We start from the raw sequence: 6,096 nt of genomic DNA, 5'->3' as shown, positions 1-6,096 counted from the left end.
TTAAAGTTCCTTTCACTTATTGGGCCAGTATAGTGTTGCAATTGATTTAAGTGTGTCCTGTTTACAAAACACTTAGTTGCATGGTAATATCAATTGTGATGATACAAGCTTGGGAAAAGTAATCTTGTAAACAGTTAATAGATACATGTATGATTTTCACTAGTTACAAATATACTTTTACTGCATAATTCCTACTAACTTATAATCACATTTTAGCCCCACAGCTGTTTTGCCTTTCAATACTAGAATGAAATTAGGGTTTTTCGAGCATGATACACATCTCTACGTAAATACTAGCTACTACAAAGGTACACCAAATGTCTGTCTCTCTGATACACTTCAAGCAGTTAAAAATAATAAGGCTCATATATTATACTACTTTTCCAGGATAAGCAAGCAATTTACTTAGATGCAGGTATATGCACAATGACATTTCTGTGAATATATGCAATAAGGCTGATAAGAAATTATCTAATTTTCACTAAAGGTGAGCTATAGGGAATCATTTTATTTTTGCAGACTGAACATGTTTTCGTTAGTCTGATGACACTTTGTTATCATTAAGAATGAAAATTGCAGTCTCAATGGACTTGGAAGAAGCAAGATTTTTAGAACAAGTTGTGGAATGGAATGGCTTTGGATTTGATTGGGTTCTAAATGGGTCTTTTTTGCCATTTTTTAATAGTAGTTTAAGAATGATGTAATTTCTATCCTAAGCAACAGTCTACTGTTTTGTAGATAGATGGGTATTTCTGTTTTTGGGAGGACATAAATGGTTCAGAACAGTGTTATAATCAGTGCTCATTTAGGAGGAGGCCTGAAATAGGTAGGCAGTATCTTTCAATGAACTATATCTGTGTTTAATGCTTTTTTTCTCTCAATGAAGCCCACTAGCAATAGCACTGGGTCTTATATCACAGTGCTTTACAGCCGTCTCTAAGTGGTTTTACAGAGTCAGCAATCTGGGTTCTCATTTTACTGATCTTGGAAGGATGAAAGGCTAAGTCAACCTTGATCCGGAATTAATCAAACTGCTGGCAGCTGGCAGTCAGCAGAAATAGCCTGCAGTACTGCATTCTAACCACTGCGCCATCATGGCTCTTAGGGAAAGATTCTAGAATTTTTTTCATGCTATTCTATGAGGAACACGTGTTTGAAACTAATTTCACTTTCCTCATTTCCATTAACCTTGTAGTAAGTCAAATAACCTGCTTAACTAGTGATATTCCCCTTTCCTCCATGGGTGGAATGCAAGTACAATATTTCAGATTCAAAAGCAAACATTTAGATTGTGTAGGTTCAGAACTGATCAGTGATTAAGTGCCATCTTACCTTGGTAAAATGCATGGGGATTCCTTCAAATGTTCTCCTTTTACATCACTTTTAATATATTTGAGAAAAGTAGGAATGAGAAGGCGAACTGCTTGTGAATAGTTGAGAGTTAATGTAGAACATGCCAGGAATCATCTAGTCTTAGGGTCATGATCAAGAAACCTGAACTTAGAGACCTTCAATAGATTAGCAGACACTGATTGCTTAGAATTGATCACGAGAAGTCTAGAATTCGGATTCACTGGTTTTTGCAACTTCAGTGGCAGCTAAAGTAAAGGACTATTTGACAAGTACCCATTTGCTCATAGGAATTGTTTGTATCCAGTTTCAGACTAATTCTGACAGCTAGCAATGTGAGAAAGTGCTGTCTAAAGAGGATTGTTAATGTGATACTGAGTTTAAATGTCATAGATGTGGTTGTTAGAGTGAACAAATCCACCACTGGGGCTTATGTTCTAAAAATGTGCTATCTCAGAATTTATATTAAATAAATATTTTTTGAGTTTATTTTGTTTCATTCTGCTGCATCTTTGAAAATGTTACTTGGAAAATAAACCTTAATAAATATTGCAAATATTTTCTATGAAAGGTGGTAGAGTTAACTGTGTTTTGAGCATCTTGTCAAAAATACTATATAGCAGTTATGAAAAATCTTTCATATAAATGCAACTTTGCGCAGAATTCAGCTGCAACATTTTCATTTCAAACATTTAAAGAGTGAATTAAATGTGCCTCACACAGTTACAAACTAATTTTTGTGGCGATCGAGATCCCCAAAGAATATCCCTTACTCAGATAAAGGCCATACACTGATATACAAGCATTCTGTTAGTGAAGCTTTATTAGAGATAAGACTTCCATTATTCTGCATATACGCATAATGGTGATTCTGTCATCTAAGCAGTGTTATGCAAATTGCAAATACAGATTAAGAATAAGCCAAAACTATGAAAGAAATATGAAGAATGGAAAAGGAATAGAGCTAGATCTAGCACTATTCATACCTCTCTGTGCCTTTCTATCTATGGTTCTGCCACATCCCTGCATCATACACTTCATTTACTTTCTTTTGTTCTTTAAACTTCTTTCTTTTTAAGAATCTCACTCCAAGCACAACTTTCTTAGCCTCTTTTTCTCTCAACCATGCAGGCGTATTCATTCATCTAATTCACATTTAACCCCCTCTCTTTTTACCCACCTGCACACTTTATAGGGGAACCTATCCCCACTGCGTACAATTTATTTTTGATTCTCTTCACACAACTCTTGGATCCCTGTAACGAAGTTAAATCAAAAGCAGAGAAAATGGCTAATTTCCCATTTTTTTAACATTTATGTCTTGCAATAGGCCAAATACGATCTTTCTCCTAGCATTTGAATTTGAATGCATTAAAATTTCTCCAACCATTTTCCTTTCTTTTATAAATATTTTATCTCAGAATATACATTAACCTATTTGCTCAAGCTTTATGCTGCAATAAGTAACTCCGTTTTCCTATTAACCGCAACTGCTTTAGAACTTCAATATAGGTAGTCTTGGCTTGCAACCAGTCATCTCTTGACCATATGCAGTCACGACAGCCTTGGAACTGATGCTTTATGGCCTGTAAAGCACTTCTGGCTGTCATAAAATGTGTTGATTCCTCAGTCACATGGGTGCATTTTGGTCACTTGGCAACCTGTTCACATTTATGACCTGTTGCCAAGCCCCCTGTGATCATGTGATTGCCATTTCTAATTTTCTCTCCTGGCTTCCCCAGTCAAAGGGGAAATCAGCAATGAAGATTATAAAGGGAGGGAACGTTGGATTTGAGGTCAGTTCCCCCAGCATGTTTTATTTTTATTTTATTTATTTATTTATTTTTGATTTGTCAATCGCTTACAAGATAACAGGTATAAATATACATAGTTATGAATACATGAAATGGGTACATATAAGAAAAATAAAAGAAACAATTGGACAGGGACGGTAGGCATGTTGGTGCGCTTATGCATGCCCCCTACAGACCTCTTAGGAAAGGGGTGAAATCAACAGTAGACAGTCTAAGGTTAAAGTTTTTGGGGTTTGGGGAAGAAACCACAGAGTCAGGTAGAGTATTGACCACTCTGTTGCTGAAGTCGTATTTCCTGCAATCAAGTTTGGTGCAGTTAACCTTGAGTTTGTATCTATTATGTGCTCTTGTGGTGTTATGGTTGAAGCTGAAGTATTCATTGACAGATAAGTCATTGCAATGTATTATTTTATATACCATACTTAGATCAGACTGAAGACGGTGTAATTCAAGGTTTTCTAGGTCTAGAATTTCAAGTCTGGTGGCATAAGGTATTCTACAACCAGTAGAGGAGTGGAGAACTCTTCTTGTGAAATATTTCTGGACTTTCTCAACTGTGCTAATATCAGATACGTAATGTGGGTTCCAGATTGATGAGCTGTATTCGAATATTGGTCTAGCAAATGTTTTGTATGCTCTAGTTAGTAGTGTGATATTACCAGAGAAAAAGCTATGTAGGATTAGGTTAACAACTCTTAATGCCTTTTTGGCTATGTAGTTCCAGTGGGCTCTAGCACTTAGATCATTAGAGATGAGTATTCCAAGGTCCTTTACAGAGCTTGGATCATCAACAAGGTCTTGACTATTCAGCTTGTATTTTATTTTCTGATTTTTTTTTTGCCAATATGTAAGACAGAGCATTTATTTGTTGAGATTTGAAGTTGCCATTTGTTTGACCATTCTGATACATTGTCAAGATCTTTTTGAAGGGTAGCAATATTGTCTGTGGTATTGAACAGCTTTACATCAACAGCGAAGAGAACGCAGTTGCTCTTAATATGATCACAGAGGTCATTTATGTGGAGAATTATTTATGTAGAGTATTATTTATGTAGAGTGTTATGTCGAGAGATTTCCCCTCCCCCTCATGCAGGAAGAGAAAATTTCACGGGCTCAAGGAATAGCCCTCAAATTTGGCAAAAATGCTAGCAAACACCGGCATTCCAAACCTTTTTGGAATGAATGTCAGTATTCATCAATAGTATTTAAGTGAACACTATCTCCACTTCTTGAAAAGGAAAAACACTGGCAAACACCAGCATTCTGAGCCTCCCAGAACAGTGTTTGCTAGCATTTTCACCAGATTTAACAAGTGCTTTGCTCAACAACCGTGATATTGAACTCAATTGTGGTTGTAAATGGAGGACTATACACTGTGTGTCATACTGTATTTGCTTCAAATATTTGGACTTTGAAGCAACACACAGCATACAATAATATATGTGTGTTAACATCCAAACCCAACAGTCCTTAGTAGGCTGTATATATAGATTGCTACTGAAATAAGATTTAAAATCTAAAAAATTTTTGGACAGTATGATTAAATATGCAGAATTTAATGGTACTGCAAAATATGCAGAATTCGAATGCAGTGATAAGAGATGGAACAATAGAAATTTCAATGGAAGAACATTACATTTATTCCAAACATTAAAAGTATGTTTTATTGTTGGTATACGATCTCCATTTTGGTTGCTAAAATGGTTAATTTATTTTTAAATAATTGTTGGAAAGGTAATAAGACGATGGGATTATTTTTTGTCATATTTGGTGGCAATGTTATAAAATTCAACTATTCTGAAAAATGATTCATGCTAGTTTGAAGGAAATTTTGCAAGATGAATTCCCATTTCATTCTACAATAGTTTTACAGATAGTTCTCAAGTTATGATGACAATTGGGGGTGGTATTTCTGTGGCAAAGTGATGCTTTCTTAAAAGTATGACATGTGACAACACCTAGCAATGACAATAAGGACCACGTGAGTCACTGGTCAAGGACCTCCGGTGAACATGACTTCCGACTATCTTTAGCTTCCTTGTTGACCTTGCTGTCAGTGAACGTTGGAAATTGTGATCTCATGACCATGGCTCACACCTTCATTTAAATGTCCAGATATAAAATAATCCTGTTCTACAATAAGGAGCCTTCAGATAAAATAGCTTTTTAAAATAAAAATGTGTTAGTGGGCACCCAAAGATAAGAGATCCTTATTGTACTCATTTGCTCATGGTAACCCAGAAGTGAAACTCCTGCAGAAAATGCGCAATCAATTTCTAGAAGCTCTAATGCTATTCTAGTGATTTTCCATTTTGCAGTACAGTACATACTGAATGTTGACAATTCTGAATATATAGCAAAAAATTAAATGTTAATATTATTAGAAATAGTTTCCTTTTTAAAATATTATTCCAATAATATATACATTAATAAGCTTCAAGTTAAATAATAGGTTATATTAAAGATTTTTATTTAGGAATCAATATAATTTAGGAAGTAAATTGTACATGGATTTTGCCAATCTGGCTTGAAACATAAAACTATAAAAGCATGAAAAATTTCATATACACCAGTTACATAAATACAGTTAATGTTTTTCCATTTAAATGTAAAACATGTTATAGTTTAAAATTAATAACAATGAAGTGCCTTGGAGAACAGAAAGCAGTAGCAACTGTAACAAGCATTAAATACACATTACAACAAAATGTAAGTAAATATTAGTTTTCAAAAATGTAATTAACAGCCAAACACAGTTATTGCATTCAGCTCAAAATATCAAAGTGATTTTATCATCTTTGAAATATTTAACTTCTAAATCTTAAAAATAATGTATCCTCTCTAGAGCTAGGAACAAAAATTGATGTAAGAGTTTCCAAACAATATTAAATAACTTCAAAGAATATTTATAGTAAATCAGGCCCTATCACCA

Source organism: Pseudonaja textilis, chromosome 6 (genome assembly GCF_049901715.1).
Source record: "Pseudonaja textilis isolate UNSWEBS1 chromosome 6, rPseTex1.2, whole genome shotgun sequence".
Classification (NCBI taxonomy): domain Eukaryota; kingdom Metazoa; phylum Chordata; class Lepidosauria; order Squamata; family Elapidae; genus Pseudonaja; species Pseudonaja textilis.
The sequence above is the reverse complement of the archived record's forward strand: the minus strand, read 5'-3'. Positions refer to the sequence as shown.